General features: G+C 38.2%; 2 pseudogenes across 1 annotated transcript; both read left to right on the plus strand.

The window, feature by feature from the left end:
• Positions 1-13604: 13604 nt before the first annotated feature.
• LOC143571253 (protein LURP-one-related 10 pseudogene) lies at positions 13605-15497 on the plus strand (annotated as a pseudogene). Its single transcript, XR_013142063.1, has 3 exons — positions 13605-13884; positions 14473-14700; positions 15351-15497. The product of XR_013142063.1 is annotated as a protein LURP-one-related 10 pseudogene (transcript).
• Positions 15498-17931: 2434 nt separating this feature from the next.
• Positions 17932-19040, plus strand: LOC143571254 (protein LURP-one-related 10 pseudogene; annotated as a pseudogene).
• The last annotated feature ends 558 nt before the right edge of the window (positions 19041-19598 follow it).

Here is a 19598-nt window from a genome sequence, read left to right on the forward strand (position 1 = left end):
ACTCTTCAATTAACCACATGATCATGGCTCTTTCCTGTTAAATAGATTGGGTCAAGTACACTTAGCTAGGAACCACTTTTGCGATGATGATTAGTTCAATTCTGGTAGCAGGAAATGATATAGGTTGTCGTGTTTGAGTCTTTTCAAAAAGTATCTTAATGTGTTGCGGATATAAAATGTTGATAATCAGAAAGTTGATTATCAAAGTAGTATGAGTTGTGACTATATACATGGGCTATGAAAAGGTATGCCACTGAGTTTTAATATGTCACTGTTCAAAAAAAAATGATGAACGACAGAACGCCCTTAACTTGTACATTAAAAACTTTATTATTATTATAGCCATTCCATTGCTATAAATTGCTATAAATATACGTTAAAAACTTTTTTGGTTTCTAAAGGTCCATCCTTAGGCATGAGTAACATGATGTTAGTTTAGAAAAATTGGTGTAATTTAAGAGTAGTATAGTTTGCAGTTTAGAAAAAAAAAAGTTTCTAAGCATGTAAACTACAATAAATCAATCTACCTATACAGATAAACAAAAATAATAATGATGATGTGTTATAACCATATTCATTTTACTTTTGTTCGTCTCTTATTTTCTAATCTCCACTCTTCTTAACCTATATTATCTATGGGTCATGTGTTTAATTGGTATGACTTATTAGTTGTAACTCATATGAAAAAGGATATTTAATGTAATTTAAATCGCAATAGTCTTTACCAACTTGTTGCATCTAATTATATCATTAGATATAGAAAGTTTGACCATGACTTTTAAAAAAACATATAAACTATTGAATATCTATAATAAGTTTATAACAAACAGTGAATTATTAAATTAGTTAAATAATAATCTACGAACCATTATCGTATAATAATTAGTGACTTATGTTTATAATAAATTTTTAATTACGTATGTACTTTAAATTTCGTTGAATAAATACATTATTTATAGTTTTACAATTTGTAAAACGCTTCCCTCTAATTAATCGTTAGTGAGAACCTCACTGGCTAGTTACCGATTAATCATTATTCTGTCAAAATTGAAAAACTTATATATAAATTTGACGTCGACGGTCACTTAATAAATTTGTTCAGGTAGATTTTTATCATTATTATTTTTAATAATATCCATGTGTTTCTTAGTGGACCTTTTTCCCGATATTTGTTTTATTATAATATGTACACGTTTATGCATGTAAACTTTTTTTAAATTTCTTTAATACTTATCAGCACATGAATTTTTTGTGATTTGTACACCAAAAGAGTGATCTTTCACATACTTATCATTAACAAATTTACCACTTGGACAATGATGAAATGATATAACTAGTAACTTCTGTTAATTTGCAACATTTAGACTATGTGAAACTTCTTTTTACAATATTAAGTGTCAAATTTTCGAGTTAATTTGAGAAGCTAATTAGCGTATTTATATTAAAACCAGCAACACAAAGAAACATAGTGAAGAAACACTAATGGACTCTGCTGGGACCTACCTCTTCAAGTCCCCCCTGTCCAATGTTCTTCTCATGAATGTTTAATAAAGTGAGGTGAACTTTTAGACTTAAGCAAAGGGTTTTTGAAAAGGTTTTAGTTTTAAGGTTTTCCATGGGGATTTTTCCCGCGGAAGTCCTAATGTCACTTGCAGAAATTCCCGACTTTCCTGCTTGATCTTTGGGTATGATGCGGGTAGGTCTGTAACCTCCTCGCAAGTCAGGAGCGTTGAGTCCTAGTTGTGTGGATTCTCCATGAGGTTTTGGTAGTTTTGAACATAGTGATCAATTATGTTAAAACCACCAATTCCATCTTGAAGCTTCAGACAATCTAGTTCTCGACGTTCCTGCTATGCGGGGATGTTATTCCCGTTTCCGCAAGCATGGCCCAGAAGATCCTTCTTGGTTTCATTTCCCTGCGGAGTGCTAGGTATGTGAAGGGTTTTGCCTTGACACTGTACCCGCACTTGTCTTATAGTTACTTTACTTCCAAGGTATTCCTGGCGTCAATTCCCTGCAGGTGCTAGGTATGTGAAGGGTTTTGCCTTGACACTGTACCCGCACCTGTCTTATAGTTACTTGGTTGCCGAGGTATTTTTGGCTTCAATTCCCTGCAGGTGCTAAGTATGTGAAGGGTTTTGCCTTAACACTGTACTCGCACCCGTCTTATAGTTACTTGGTTGCCAAGGTAAGGGGTATTTTCCCGCTTACTTTTGAATCTTTGGGACTTGCGTTATAAACGTTACATGACTTGCGCATGCATATTTTAGTTTATTTTAGCAATTTTCCCAGTGTTTTGGATAAGTTAACCGTTCGACGCACGGTTGTCAATAGGTTCGGTTTGCTCTCATGATTTGTGCGGTTAGGACCGGCACTTTCATTTAGTGGGATGACCAAAGTTTACCTATGACTGACCTGCGTGAAGGTTTGCCGTTTTTTGGGTTTATGCGGGGTTTACCGCCTTCCCCACGCAACGGCTTTCTTTCACACTTATGTATGCGGTGAAGACCGGCATATCCGTGTGGAAAGTTAAAAGTATAAATGTAAAATCATCAGCGTCGATGTTCTAAGGAGAATCATTTCCATTAGAAGTGGCTCTGGGCCTTTTCTTTACAAATTTGGAATTGATCTACATGTAACATTTGCGTAATTGAGCTCCGTTCCATGTTCGTGGGACGGGAGTGCCATCGAGCCTTTCGAGCCGGTATGCGCCCTTTCCCAGTACTTGTTTGATAACGTACGGACCTTCCCAGACAGGGGTCAGCTTTCCTGGGCGCTCTTGGTTCGAAGCCTCGTTGTTACGTAATATGTAGTCTCCTACATTGAAGTTGCAGAGTTTTACCCGCGTGTTGTAGTACTTTTGCATTTGTCGTTTGTAGTTCTCTTCACGCATTGCGGCTAAGTCTCTGCGTTCCTCAGTTAGCATAAGGTCTAACCGTCTTTCCACATCATTGTCCCCTGGTTGAATCATGACCCTTGGTGAGGGTAAACCAATTTCGACCGGGACCATGGCTTCAGTGCCATAAGTGAGGCTGAACGGGGTTTCTCCCGTACTTGCCTTTTTCATCGTTCTGTGTGCCCAAAGTACGTGTGGAACTTCGTCCACCCAGCCGGATCTGTGTTCCAATAGTCTTCTCTTTATGCCGTCGACGATGGTCCTATTTGCTCTTTCCACCTCACCATTACCCTGCGGGTGCGCCACCGAGGTAAAGGTTTGGATAATTTGAAATTCTTTAAGCCACTGTTGTAGCTTCTTGTCAGCAAAGTTGGTGCCGTTATCGCTCACCAAATTCTGTGGAAGCCCGAAACGACAAATAATAAATTCCCAAATGAATTTTTTGATATGTTTTGCAGTCGTTTGGGCTAAGGGTTTGCCTCTATCCACTTGGTGAAGTAGTCGATGGCGACCACTAGAAACTGGATGTTCCCTGCTGCTGTGGGAAATGGGCCTGTCACGTCGATGGCCCACTTCTGAAATGGCCATGCAGAGGTGACTGGAACAAGTTCATTCTTCGGGCGATGCGTGTTGGGTGCGTAGAGCTGACAAGACCTGCACTTTCTGATGTACGCAAGCGCATCCGTATGCATCCCCGGCCAAAAGTATCCCGCGTTGTTTAGCTTAGCTACAACTGCGCGTGGACCTGCATGTATCCCACAGATGCCTTCGTGTACTTCCCTTAGGAGGTAGTTGGCATCTTGGTCGTCAACGCATCTGAGGAGGGGGCCAAGAAAGTTACGTCTGTAAAGGATGTCATCGATGAGTTGATAGTTCAGTGCTTTACAGCGTAGTTTTCTTGCCTGTGTTTTTGACTCTGGTAGTATACCCGCCGCAAGGTAATTTATTATTGGTGTCATCCACGTTTCTGTGCCGGTTTGGATGACACAGACTTCCTTGTGTGGGACTGATGGTGCTCCAAGAAGTTCAATGCGGATGTCCTTTCTCAAGTGGGTGAAAGCTAATGACGCAAGCTTGCTTAACGCATCCGCAGATTTGTTTTCGCTACGCTTGACATGTATGACTTTACAATCATTAAGATCGCGCATGAGGGTTTTTGCTTGAGCGAGGTACAGGGCCATTATGTCGTTCACGGCCGTGTACGTCCCGTTTATCTGATTGGCTACTAACATGGAATCCACATGGGCTTCCAAGTTCTTTACTCCCATTTTACGCGCAATCCTCAACCCGGCCAAGAATGCTTCATACTCAGCTTCGTTATTCGTACTTGGAAAGTCTAGTCGAATAGCGTAAGTGTATTCTTGGCCGGCTGGGTTGGTAAGTTTTAACCCTGCGCCTGAGCCCTCGTTGCTGGCCGCTCCATCAGTGTAAAGTCGCCAGACATCATCGATGTCTTGTGCTGGAGAGGGTTGAGCCTCGTCCTGGCACTCTTTCTCCCGCGATGCGGGGACTTCGGCAATAAAGTCGGCCAAGACCTGGCCTTTTATGGCTGGCCTTGGCTTGTACTTTATCGCGTATTCTCCCAATTCTATTGCCCATTTGGCTAGGCGTCCCAAAAGTTCGGGTTTGCCTAAAACGTTTGCAAGTTTGAAGTTGGTGAGAATAGTGATTGAGTGACCTTGGAAATATCGTCTTAGCCTACGTGAAGCCTGTACAAGTGCTAAGACTAATTTTTCCAGGGTAGAGTACCGAGTTTCGACGTCTGTTAGGAGACGGCTAACATAGTAGATTGGCATCTGGATGCCTTTTCGCTCGACTAACAGGACGGCCCCGGTTGCTCTATCTGTGGCGGAGAGGTATAGGATTAATTCCTCTCCCGCTTCTGGTGCTGTGAGCGTTGGGAGTTCGATCAAGCGTGACCGAATTTCCTGAAAATCTGCTTCCGCTTATGGTGTCCAGCGGAAGTGCGTTTTCTTTAGACAGTTTCTCAGCGTCGACACGAATGGGAACAACCTATCCGCATGATTTGCCAAGAAGCGGTTAAGTGCGACTAGGCGTCCGTTCAGTGTCTGAGCTTGCTTGATGGTAGTAGGTGATTCCATTTTGATAATGGCTTCGACCTTTTCAGGGTTCGCTCTGAAGCCATCTTTTGTAACAATGACTCCTAAGAACTTCCCTTCTTCCATCCCAAAGGAACACTTGCTCGGGTTGAGCTTCATGTTTATCCTTCTGAGTGTGTTGAATGTTTCTTCGATGTCTTTCAACATCGCTTCTGGGTCAAGGCTTTTGATGACCAGGTCATCCATGTATACTTCCAAGTTCCTCCCAATTTGGGCATGAAACTCTTTGTCCATCAGGCGTTGGTATGTGGACCCGGCATTCTTAAGTCCGAATGGCATCATTTGATAACAGAATGTGCCATCGGGCGTCCGAAATGCGGTTTTGTCCTGATCGTCAACGGCCATGTGGATTTGATGGTACCCTTTGTACGCATCAAGGAAGCATTTAAGGCGAAACGGTGATAACGAATCTACCTTAAGATCAATTTCGGGTAACGGGTAACAATCTTGGGGGCATGCTTTATTCAAGTCTTTGAAATCTATGCACATGCGCCATTGCTTGTTAGACTTCGGTACCATAACGGGATTTGCAACCCAAGTTTGATATCTGCTAACGCGTACGATGCCCGCGTCAAGGAGTTCCTTGACTTGGGTTCTACACGCGTTAGCTTGTTCCGCCCCCATTACTCTACGCTTTTGTATGACCGGCGTAAAAGCCTGGTCACACTTGAGCTTATGCTCTGCTTTACTTCGAGGTACACCAGTCATGTCTGCTGGTTTCCATGCGAAGATGTCAGCGTTTTTCTGTAGTAAGCGTTTGAGTAATGTGCGCGTAGGATCAGTGATTGTTGGGCCAATGGTAACAGCCTGGTCAGGGTATTTGCCATTGAGGGCCCACTTTTCTGGTTCGGTGATGGTTGGTTTAGCCATCTTTGGTTTGGGTTTAGATGAGACAGATGCGATGCATACCTGGGGGATACCGGTGATCATCGCTACACCCTCAGCAGTTGGCCATCCCATCATGCCGTGGACTGAAGATACCACGGCGTTGAATCTTGCCATCCCGTCTCTCCCGAAGAGAATATCGTATGTGTGGTGTGGCTTCCTCATTACGACGAAGTCCACGTCTTCTGTGCGGGAGTGTTTCCCGTCCGTAAGAATGACGGGGAAAGATAGGATACCCAGGGGGGTGTTTGTGCTGCCGTCGAACCCTTCCATTGAGGCGTAGACCGTTTCCAGGCGTTCCTTGTCTTCGTCGTCTAGCTTGTCGAAGAACTGCCTGTACATAACCGTTGACGAGGCGCCGTTGTCAACAAGAGTGCGGGAAGTGATGTAGTGCCCCAGCTGGCTTTTGATGACGATAGGGCCTTCTTTGCTGGGTCCTCCTGGCACTCGCGGGAAGCGAACCTCAGCTTCTTTCCATGCGCATGGTTCTGTCGTCCGTCTTTTTCTTCCTCTGATGTTACCACGAACCATGTGAATGCTGATGTCAACGGGCTTTCGTCCGTTGCTTTTGTATCGGTTGTCATTCTTCACTCCATTCCTGATTGATGCCACCAGGTGTGTAAGTTTGCCCTCCTTGACGAATGTTTCGATAATATCCCTCAAGGAGGAACACTTCTCAGTGGTGTGACCCTTCGTGCCGTGGAAGTCACAGTATTTGCTCTGATCCGCGTCAGGTCGTTGCCGGACCGTTGGAGCTTTTGGCCATGGGAGTTTCTCAGTGGCAAATATCTCCGTGACGCTTTTGGTGAGCGGCGTCCACCTGGGGTGTCGGCTTGATGGGTGTGTATTATCCCTTCCGCCTACTAGGGAGCGAGAGCTGGAAGAGGTGTCAAAGTTTACCCTTGACTGCCACATGCTTAGCTTCCTCCTTTTGTTTTGCCGGGCGGTCTGGACGTTGTTTTCTCTTGTCCTCTGCGTATAGAAGTTTGTAGTCTGGGGCAGATTCCTACCCAGTTGCTTCTCTGTTTCGGCAAAGCGCTTGGCTGCCGTCATGATGGCATCCCATGTGGTTGGCATGCCATCTTTACCCGTCAACGTGCGGATAAGCTCTGGGTATTCGGCGCCTTGGATAAAAGCGGCGCAAACAAGGTCCTCGCTTATAACGCCCAGACTCAGCTTTTTCGAGTTAAAGCGAGTGATGAAGCATAGTAAAGGTTCATCCTTATCTCTAACGCAGTTGAGGATCGTCCACTGTTCTTCAATATATTTCCTCTGTTGACTGAAGTGTTGGCTGAACTTGTGTTGGAAGTCCGCCCAATCATAGATGTGGTGGACCGGTAAACGGTCAAACCACGCTCTAGCCGCTCCAACCAGTGTCATCTGGAACATATAACACCACGTGGGTTCCGTCCAGTTGCTGACGGTTGCCCCCGCTATGAATCTGTTCAGGTGATCATCTGGGTCGGATATACCATCATAAGTGCCGATGTTGGGCATCTGCTTGGCACTTTTCGGGGCGATTGCTTCCGCAATGTCCCTTGCAAACTTGGATGTTCCCGCGTTTGCAGCAGTTGGTCTGAAGGTTTTGGAGAAGTCACGTGGGTTTCCCCCCGTGTTCCTTTGTTTGAAGGTTTCTCCGAAATTCCTTCTCGTTTGGAAGTCCGTTTCCTTACGCTTCCCTTTCGCCCTAAGGCGAGGGTTTGCGTCGGTGTCGGATTCCTCCCGATCATCGTCCGAGGGCTCGTACTCACTGCTCATGTTGAGCTGTTGTCGAGTGCTTCCAAATTCGTCAGCCTGTTGGACGGAACGCAAGCGTTCGTCCAACTCAGCTTGGAATTCCTTCTGACGTGCCTCCGCCCACGCTTTAACTTGTTCAAGTGTTTGGCGGGAGAGTCTCGTCTGTTGTCCTTCCGCCTGGGTATTACTGAATCCCAGGGGATGGTTGTTTACTGCACTTGCCCTGGCTTGGGTAACCGGGGTAGTGTTCGTAAAATTTACTGCACTTGCCTCGGGTTGGGTAACCGGGGTAGTGTTCGTAAAATTTGTGTGTTCGCCGGTGTTCCCCCCAGTAGCTGGGGTTGTGGTTACCGGAGTTTCTTTAACCATCTTTCCAGAAGTTTGAAAAAACTGAAAAGAAATGAAGTTCTAGCTTTTATGCACGGATGGCGCCAATGAAGAAACACTAATGGACCCCGGGCAGATTACGGATAATCTGGGGGTTAAATAGATGTTTCCCACGAGGGGTTAGATCCGGCAAAGATGGTTCTTCTGATAACCTGCAAAACAGACACCGTGAGCTCGTCACTGAGAAGGGGGGGTTCCTCCTTGTGACCACCCTCCGGCGTGAGAATCAGACTAGATTGCTCTTGAATATAAGTATATATTAAGAGATTGCTAGAGCAGATATCATGTATAAGATGTAAGATACAAGATAGTATATGATAAGATTAGATGATCATACCATTTGGGGTATTTATAGCCGAAGGTAGGTTTCCAAGAAGGTATAGCCGGCTGAATAGTATTCCTGTTCTACTAACTGTGGCCTACGCACGTGCCATGCTGGTAGTTGGTGGGTAGGCAGCGGCTGACAGTGACCAGGCCTGCTGTGTACTATTCCTTTTCCACCAACTGCCGGCTGTGCACGTGGTATGACAGGAGTTGGTGAGTAGGCAGCGGCTAATAGTGACATACAGTACAAGAGCATTCTGCTCGCCATACTGTTGTCAATGAGCTGTCGTATCTTTGGTCAGATCTTTTGCCCATACCTCGTCAGGTACAGTACAAAAGATCTTTCAGTATCGTACGGACTGGCTCATTTGGGCGGGAGTATTCCCCCTCCCGCCTTTGTGCGGGATTGTTCCCGGCTTGCTCATTCCTTCAGGTGACTACTGAATTATTATGAGTGTTAAGCCTTATGCGTGTAGCCTTGCTGCGCGGGTAGCCTTCCCTGATGGCTGGTATCCGTAACTGCGGGAACAGGCGGAGTACTTGGAAACCATTGGGAGGCGTTTCCTGCGGGAACAGCTTGCGTACTGCGCGTAAGGACGTCACGTCTCTGAGCATGGTGGGTCCTGCCGATCCAGTTGGTTTCTGCGCAGACGTCTCTCTTTGAGGTGAGTCTTGCGAGTTTGGTCTTTGCGCAGACGTCCCTCTTTGAGGTGAGTCTTGCGGGTCCAACTGCGCAGACGTCTCTCTTTGAGATGAGTCTCACGGGTCCAACTGGGCTCTGCTGGGACCTACCTCTTCACATAGCATAAACAACTAAAACATAAAAAGGGCACTGTGTAGAACGCGTAGATCACTTATTGCCTTAATTTATGTATTCATTTGTGTCTTTAAATTTTGTATTTAGCTTATAGTTTTCATGTTTAAAATTTATGTAATCATTCGATTTCTTTCATTTTTGCTAGTCTTATTACTTTTGATTAGCCATCAAATTAATTTATTTTAATCTTATTTTTGACGATTTTTTGCCTAAATAAACATCACTTTAATTACTTCTACAAATCTTGCACCACATCTCATTTCACTTCCAATTATGTTCTAGCCCACTCTTTAACTTTTGCAAAGTCCAAGTTTGATCAAGAAAAGTCAAATCGTCCAAGTTAAAGTTTATTTTTTTTTGTTTTGTGTTCACTCCCCGGGTTAGTATATTGATTTTTCTGCAAGTTTAATATGTTTAAGACGTTATACTTTGTTAAAATTCCATGTTCATTATTGAATTGAATCAACTTTAATTTACCTTACAATATTTCTTTCTTTTATCTATCTATCTTTCTTAATTATGTAATATTTAGTGGTGGCCGGCATGTGGCCCTAGGGTACGGTTTAGTAGTTGAGTGCTTCACAACCTGTTACTAACCCAACTAATTAATTATCTTAGCTTTATTCATCACATGCACACAGCCCTCCTGGAGACAACAACTTCATTATTTTTGTTATAAATAAGCATCAAATTATATCAGTATTTTGTAAATAACCTCTCTCTCACACTCACTCAGACACACAGTGGTAGTGTTAACTGGTGCTAGCTTCTAGATGAAATAGTACCTTAATTCTGCAAAGGCTGTATACAAGATCTATGAGGTAGGTGCGGATCAAGATGGAGAAGCAGGGTACGTGCATTACTAAATCATCATGAAAATTAACAAATGCTACACGTACGCGTACTTTGATCTCTTCTGACTTAAAAATTTTTGTGGTTCGATAAAACTTACCAAAACCCTAATTAACCGAGTACCCTTCGGTTAGGGTTCATGTTAATTTGACAAAGAGAGATCATGCACAAATGTGTTTAGCAGACTAACATAGATGAGTTAGTGGTTCATGTGCCCCTCTTCGCCATCATGACCACCTTAACCTTAACATGTCGACAATAACAAAGTCCCAACATTAATTAGTTGCTAGCTACATTATGAAGGCTCAAAAAACTGTATCGATCAAATATGTAAGTCCCGCCCTATCTTGTTTAAGTATGTTGTGTACGTTTTTTTTTCATTTACGCTAATACAACCGTATAAAAACACCTATGTTTGACACGTTTAAATTGTTCTAATAAAAAGTCTATTGTAAGTGTAACAAGTAATAATCTAATGCACTTAATTTTCTTCACTTTGGAGTGTAACACTTTTTAGTGTGAATATGGGAAGTAATTAAGCCAAATTTTTCACACTCCAGTAATTTGTAATTTTTTAAGAGGTATTGACTATTATGTAGCAAAGATTTGGGCAAAAAATAAGTTTTTGTGTATACCTTTTACAAAAATCTATATATTTATGGAAGTTACCGTTGGAAGCTGAAGTTTGAGTCAATAAGGGTCCAGGTCTAGTGCCGGGTTTAGTTTTGCACGTTTGTTTATCAAGTCTTTAGGGTAGATTGCTGATTTTTGATTCAGTCATTTATTTACGTAGTATGTTTGCTTATTTAAGGCCTTGTTAATAATGAAGTTTAATTATCCAATTCCATTTGATAAACTTGTTTCATATCGATCTGATCCATCAATTACTTATACTAATTGGGTATTTTGCGTTACAAGTAAAAAAAATAAATAAATTATATATGTAATTAGTTTAAACACAATCATCTAATAGACATCTTTTGGCTTTAAATTGATGATTTTTAATTCATAGTAGTATGTGTAAACTATGTCTAAATTTTTGGGACATTAAACATGTCTTCATTTTAATTTAAGAATCCGCAAGTTGTATTGGAGTTGTGTGTCTGACATGATCTCCGGTTTCATGTCGTGTAATAATATTTTCGTCAATCAAAATTCATTTGCTCAATAACAAATAGAAAACCTAAATTCGTTTTTTTTGCTTAATATTTTTAATAGCTTGTAAATAAGTATATAAACATGCCCGATCTAACTTAATTACACATATATAGATGTTACAAGCATTTTAAAGACGCTAACAGAAATCATTCTAACGTGAAGTTAATAAAAGTTGTTTAAGATAATATTGCAACTTACAAAAGAATAATATAAATTCAATTTTAACGATCAACAAAAAAATATTTTATTAATCACTAGGCCCGGCTACGGCTGAGGGTAGTGCTACTCGGACCGTCGTCCGGGGCATGGCCAATTTTTTGTCTTATACATTTAGAAATATAAAACTTATAAAATATGATTTAATCATTACCATGTTATAATTAATGGGGCCAAAAAAGTTTTTTATTCGTAATCCATTTAATCAAGTTTAAATTATTTGGCCCAAACCATAACTAAAAACTAAAAAATAAAATGAAAACCCAACACAAAATAAAAGAAATAGCGGCCGATTGAAATTCATCTTTGGTTCCTTCTTTGCGAATGATGAGCAACACCTGAACAACGACCAACTCGGTCGACCACCACTATTGGTTCGTCGTTGACCACCAAGCTCCTTTGCGGTTGACCAAGCCAATCACCAATGATCAAGCTATGCTTTTTATGTTAATACAATGCCAGAAAAGCTTCACGAATTATCGGGTAATCGTTAGTTTTTACAGTATTTGATTTTAATAATATGTTTCTCTATGTTTATTGTTATAATATTAAGCGTCATTTAAAAAAATAGTTTTTATATTTCATTACTCAAGGCCATAGGCCTTTTTTTTCGACTTGGATGCTTGGTCGAGGTATTTAAATCTTCGGAGATGGCCTTGTTAATCACCATCAACCGGGACTAACAAGTGGCTAGCCCCGATAGACATGCACACCGAATTCAATAAACAATTAAAAAAAACCCCTTTTTAGTATCATAAAGCATTATTCTAATGACACCTGCTACCAGTTTGCATGAGATTTCCAAGGTGGGAGGTGAGGCCGATGGGAAGCAGGTCATGTGCACTCACTAACTCATTATGCATACAAACAACACTACTTTTGATCTTTTGACACAAACAAAGCGTTATCTATATGGCAAAAAAAGGTCATTGACCATCTTTTGAGGCATCAAAAGTGTCTGCTATAGCTCTTTTGAGTTTTGTTCTCTGTACTAACAGGTGACAACCACGAGTAATCTTAAAGTTGGGATTTTAGCTTTATTGGACACGTGCCAACGAGTTATTAACCTTCACCACTGTGACAATCTGAACAATAGGTTTGGGCTAACAACGCAGCTTGTTGTCTGTTTGATATATATATATATATATGTGTGTGTACGGATCATCTCATTTAAGAATTTTTGTTGTTTAGTTTTTGTGTTTTCGTTTTGTGTCACCAACGAATTAGTCATGAAAGCCTGAAAGGCCCGTCACACTCCGCCATGCCGGAAGAAAATAAAAAATAAATAAAAAAAGAAAAAAGTTGAGCAGCCTATCATATTATTTTATTTTTTTTCATTTTTCATATTAGGAGAACATTTAGTCCACCATTTTAAGCACTAATGTATATTTGTAGTATTAACCTTTTGAGTTATGTATATATTTTTTCTTCACCAATTTATTACTGCCTATTTCATTTTACATGGTGTTAGATTGAATGATGAACTCAACATGTTGGTTGATAGCCATGGCATGGCTTTTAAAATAGGGCTAAAAAGGGTGTGTGTGTTCGTTGGAAATCTCCAGCCGATTCAGTGACGGAACTTAAATATTTAAATGGCCGAAAATATATGCTGGATATAGTTGAGCTTTGATTAGAAGGACCCCAACCAAATAAAACTAATACTTTTCAAACCTAATAGGTTAATACTTACACTTTTAAGGAAAAATATGGAGGGGGCAGGGGGCGAGACCCCAACTTCTTGCCCTATGAAAGCTCTGGCCCTGAGTCGATTCTCGGTTAAATCTTCAAAAAATCAGCCCATGGCCACAGTTAATTACGTCAGAATCAATAATGTATGCAACGTATTGTCACAATACTTAATTAATTTTCATATTCTCTCGGTCCATAAGTGCCCATATTCTCTTCAAAGTAAAGAGAATATAACAAGTTTTCCATCAAATCATGTCACTAAAGGTAGTTGCATTATGTGTATATGTTTGGTATATATGAAATTTAAATATATCAAATAATCCATGTGTTGTATACTCTCTTTTAAATTGAAATGCCTCATATATATTCTAATATTCCATTCTCGATTTTTAATATCCAACCACGAAATGAAGCTCGACCTCCTTTTTGTTATGTTCTTTTAGTGGGATTCGTTACATTATTTCTACAAGCTTGGAGTGATTATAAATATAGGGAAGGAATTAACCACATTCAACAACTCATAGGATCAAATACCAATGGGGTTTACCATTGAGCAATCATATGGCTTACCACAACAAGTTGGTAAACCAATATGTGTTGTGGGCCCGCAGTTCGTGGCACCAAACCCTATACAGATGCTGGGTGGGAAGAAATTGCTAACTCTTTGTGATGGAAACTTTGGTGTGACTGATGTTGACGGTAACTTGATGTTCAAACTCAAAGGGAAACTACTGAGTGTTCATGGTAAACGTCTGCTAGTCGACACTGCTGGAAACCGTATCCTCACTTTACAGAAAAAGGTCAATATTCATATCACTTTTATGCTTTCAGTTTGCTAATCAGCACATATATAAGTCATATAGAATTATAGAACATGAATAAGGGAAATTAGAAAACTAGTCAACTTTATAATTTAACAAATCAAATTATCATTTGACCTTTTCTTTTGTTTTTGCTTGTGTCGATTTTGTTTCTTTATTATATATTTTTTATTTTTATTATTATATGATAAATAAAATTTAGAAAAAAACTAACTTAAAATAACATAAAACAAATTTATCAAATAAAATAAAATGTTTTAAAAAAATGAAAATAACACTTTCACATAATATCACTATTTAAAAAGAATAAAAAAAACGTTTAAAATATTTTTAAAGCTTGGCGGACCCTTGATGTAGCAAAGCATGATGCGTAGACCTATTGTGCTTGGATAGAATCTTCTCCGATAGATAATAGCATGTGTCAAGCTAGTTGATTGGTAAATTTTAAAAATTAAAGGTTTGCCAACCTTACAATTAGCATGGTCATTTTCATGATTTTGCTTCCGTAAATAAAATCAGTCAAGAGCATGTGCTAACTTCTAACCAATATTTTGTAAATATTCTCAGCTAACAAGTGCCCGCAAAAGGTGGCAATGCTTTAGAGGAGATAGCACAAATCCTAGAGACCATGTGTTCTCTGCTAAACAAGTAAATCGGACCCAATTCAAGACTTCACTTGATGTATACTTGGCCTCCAATAGAAATCAAGATGTTGTTGACTTCACAGTAAAAGGCAACTGGTTTGAAAAACGTTGTACTGTTTATGCTGGAGAGAGTACTACTGTTATTGCCGAGGTAACCATTAACATTATTTGTGAAAGAAATCAAAATAATTGAAAAACTAGATCACTACACCTATAGTGACCAACCCTTTATTGACGACATAAGGTCATCGCTACGGTTTCAGTTTTCACGAGGACATGTCAAACTTACTTGACTTCTGGGCCCATGTCATCGAGGTAGGTTGAGCCAAACTTTTGGAGGGCTTCGGGAAAATACATGCCCACCAACTTAAAATCCTATTTAGACGATGTGCCATCGAGATAGGTGTTTTTTTAAAGAAAATTATTTATTATGAATTAAAGAAACAGCTAAATGGTGACGTTTGAGGGCACTAGATCACTGCATGCAATAGAGATAAATTGAATAAAATAAAATCGACTGCTAAATAGTACTTTATTTTTATTGAATAACTGAAAATCAGCAAATCTTTATATATATATATATTATACACTAAAAAGGAGAATAAAAAAGTTAAATTAAAACATGATAAAAAAATGAAATTTTAGTAAATATTCTAATATTCAAACTAGAGACCGAATACCGAATTAATAATAATAATTATAATAGATAATAAACTTAGGGCTAACGATTTACTCTTTCACGTGCTATTTTTATTATGCATAATCTTGATCCCTAATCCGTGGTTTGTGAAAAAAATCTAGCTTAACAAGAAACAAAACGTTCAGTTCATGGCTTTTGGAGTCGACACGTATGCTATTACAGTTTATCCAAACGTTGATTACGCGTTTGTTGTTGCACTCATGGCAATTCTCAATGAGATTAACGACGATAAAGATTGTGATGATTAAGATACCGCAATAGTGGCTTCAATATTATGCTGTTATGATAAAAGGGCAAAAATAACATGTCGTAAAAGTCATCTCTCTGTAGTTATACGTCCATGGTTGTATCTCATCAATGATCAAGTGTATCTTGAATGAAATGCATCAATAATACTCCTAATTTCGATTTAAAATTATCGTATCTCTTTTTTATTTTAGTTTGTAATTAATTATATATTTTCTAACTGTTCAAGTTAATTTTCTTGTGGTTTTCTTTTGGTTTTGGAGGAACAAAATACTATATTTTCAGAATGGTTTGTATTAGATTTAAGAGTGTTGCCATTAAAATTTTACAAGAGTATTGTTTTACTTACAATATATAATTTCGGGACAAAAAGGTATATGCTGGATTATTTTTATAAGCCTTGTGTAACACTATAGTACGTATATGATAGTATAGGGTTTTTATTGTAAATACTTATGTTCCCGTATGCATCTTAATCTTAAAATCTTACTTAATCTTAATCTTATCTTAATATATATAAACGAAACCTTTGCTCCCTACTTCATCTCAAGCCCACAGATTGTTTTATTTGTAAATAGAACTTTCTCATGCATTTAACCCGAATTCACGGGTATTGGTCTCACCAAACCCATATAGCCCTTAAACGGGTTATAACATCTCATTAAATTAAAAATTATCTCATCAAATATCTGATATGAAAATCCTATAAAATAAGGATATACTAAAAAGTAATATCTGATTTTTTTTAAAAGAAACAATTTATAGTAAAAAAAAATAAGCAGGCTATGGGTCTTATCAAACCCAGATAACTTTTAAACGGATTATAGCATCTCATTTATTTATGAAACTCTTTCATCATTAAACCCTAAGTATATTATTAACTTTCATACAATAAATAAAATAAAAATAAAAATATATATATAAATATTAAAAACAAAAATTGTAAAACAACCCCGTAATATGAAGGATAAAATGTAGCAATGTATATAGTTTGCCTATGCGTCTATGCGTGTTTGTTTAGGTATTTGGTATTTTATGAATATGTACATGATATTTCTGTAATGCATGCTCTTAGTTTATCTATTAAATAAAAGAACACTAGCAAAGTAGCAAGCATCAGAGGTGTATAAAACCAATTTTAAACTCAAACTGAACCTGTTTGTAACCCGAACTGGTTTGGTCAACGGCTGGTCAAAACCGGTTTAAATCAAACCGGTTCGGTTTATAAACCGGCTTAGAAGCAAGGTAGGCCAACCTGGTCTCGTCGGTTCGGTCCGGTTTATAAACTGGTTTGACCGATTTTAAATCGGCTTTAGCCGGTTTTAAACCGGGTTTCTCAAACCGGTTCGGTTTTAAAACCGGTTTGGTAGATCTTAAGGGAACCGGTCCTGAAACTGTCGGTTTGGGAACCGGTTTGGGTGAAACCGGTTTTTTTTACACCTCTAGCAAGTAGCAAGCATATATTTGCTAAACCAATTAACACGTACAGTCTATAAAATTCACAAGCCCAATCATGAATACTCGATTAGGCCCGAGTGCCAATCATGAACTCTCCGTCTCCATTATTTTGTTGATTATATTTATAGTTACGAGCTTTCTTTTACACAAAGTTTGGTCGAAACTTGCACTCCATTTATGTAATGTAAATTATATTAGTGTTACATCTCATCATTAATATACAAAGACTAATTCATGAATGCCATAACAAAAGAAAAAAAAACAAAGATTCATATATAAACTCTAATATTTTTTTTTAATTATTTTTAAAATTATGCTTAAGATTAAGATTGAGATGCCTAACAAATCAAAAGGAATGAAAATTTGAAAAGGGAAGAAAATAGTTAAGTAATATATAAAATTATAAATGGATAAATTTAATTTTAATCTTATATCACTATGTATCATCAAGTTATATGAATATCATGACCAGCTTGATTTGGATTCCTAAAAGGATTATAATATTTTCCAATAAATTATATCAAATTAAACATTTTTGGATATTATGAACTCATAAACTCCCTACCTAAAAAGAAACAAATTAAGGGATATTAAATAACTCAAAAGTGTTGGTGACCTGACTCCTCCTGAGGAAAGAAAATCCGTTAACCCAACCCAAACCGAAAAATTCTTATGACCGTCACTGGTAAGCCCCAATTTATTTTATAAAATATAATAAAAGTTTAAAATAGTTTACATATTAGACGTAAAAAACGATTGATACTAAAAATCTATAACCCAAAACATATCATAAATTCGGATTTAGACATATAACTAAACCGACCCATTCCATTATTACCCATATCAAAAGCATAAATAAATATATTAATTATAAATCAAAAAAATATTATGTCGACTAAGTTATCATTTGAAAACGACCAAGATATTTACATATGTATAACATGCAACTTAAACACCATCCTCCAACAACTTACTACAATGGCACAAACAAGCTACACTCCAGCACAAATATCAAATCCGGTCACAGTAGTCAGCCCGAACTTCCTGACTCCGTATCCAGTGGATCTAATCATTGTCAGGAAACTCTTGTCTCTCTTCGATGGAAACTTCGCTATCACAGATGTTAATGGCAACATTGTGTTTAAAGTCAAAGGCGAGCCTTTAAGCTTTCATGAACGTCGAGTTTTACTTGATGCTGCTTGTAATCCAATCATCTCGTTCCAGATGAAGGTTCGTCGTGTTTGGGTTGTTTGATTTCGGGTTGTTGGCTTAGTTAGTTCAGTTTTGGACATATTTGTTATTTTCAAAAGTTTTTGGTTTTCTACATATACTACACTATGCTATTTGTAAACTTAATATAATTTAAGACAAAGAATATATATAACTCTTATCGTATTTGAAACGTTAACGTGTATTCATGAACTCTTGATAACATGTCAAAAGTGTTGAACTATTGTTATTTGGTTCGGGTTATTAAGGTTTTTGATGTTTAAAGGTATAATCGATATACGACCCTAATAATTCATTTAGATTATCCGAACGCTAGCTACTAATTACAGACCGTTGTTTAATTGTTTATTTGTTGACTGATGTTATGAACAGCTAATGAGTATGCATAATAGATGGGTAGTGTTAAGGGGAAATAGTTCGGATTCAAAAGATTTAATATTCACTGCAAAACAGCCTAATATGATACAAATGAGGATATCACTTCATGTGTTCTTGGCTAATAATGAATCAAACGAGCATGTTTATGACTTTAAAGTCAAAGGCAAGTGGCTTGACCGAGCGTGCACCATTCATGCCGGAGATGACACCATCATTGCCCAGGTAATCAAACCAGGTCGAGTTAGTCTGGCCCACAAACACATGTTTATGTATTGTTTTGTAAATCTATGTGTTAAATATGGTTTATGAAAACTTATAGTGTTACTAAAGTGCAGATGCACAAGAAGTACACGCTTGAAAGTGTTGCACTTGGAAAAGACACATTTTGTGTGACGGTTTATCCTAACATCGACTATGCTTTTATTGTTGCGCTTGTTGTGATCCTACATGAAGTCAATCATGATAATATTTCATTATAAATATAGTCAATAATACGTGATTGTTATTATCTATACTATCTACAATGAGGGAAAGATAGCAAATTAAGACGTTTGCTTTTAAGTAAATTACAAAATCTAATACATAGCTTACAATACAACAAAGCATATTGAAAAGGGTAACATAGTCTTTTGAAAGATAAGTTTCACATGCATTAAACATAGTTACAATTTTGCTCCCTTAAATTTAATCATCTTTTGTAAATTTAAACAATATTTACAACTATTACCCTTAATCTTTTATTTATATACTCTTTTTGTTTTCACCTTAACCCAACTTCCCCCATAAAATTTAAACGGTCATAACTTTTTTATACATTAATATTTTTTATAAAACATTGCACCATAAAACGAGCGTTTTATTATCTTTAATTTGAGTATCATATTGCTATAATTTTTTCAGTTAAAAAAACTACATTTTCGTATGAGCGTTTGCGGTCTGGTTTAGATGATTTTTAAATTAAACCGTGAGCCAAACCGTGTCGTCAAAAACTAAAACCACCCCGTTGAAAATTGAAATCGGCTGGCCAAAAGTAAAAG

Source organism: Bidens hawaiensis, unplaced genomic scaffold (assembly GCF_021521415.1).
Source record: "Bidens hawaiensis isolate Kalapana, Puna unplaced genomic scaffold, B.hawaiensis_p1.1 tig00025239_1, whole genome shotgun sequence".
Lineage (NCBI taxonomy): Eukaryota > Viridiplantae > Streptophyta > Magnoliopsida > Asterales > Asteraceae > Bidens > Bidens hawaiensis.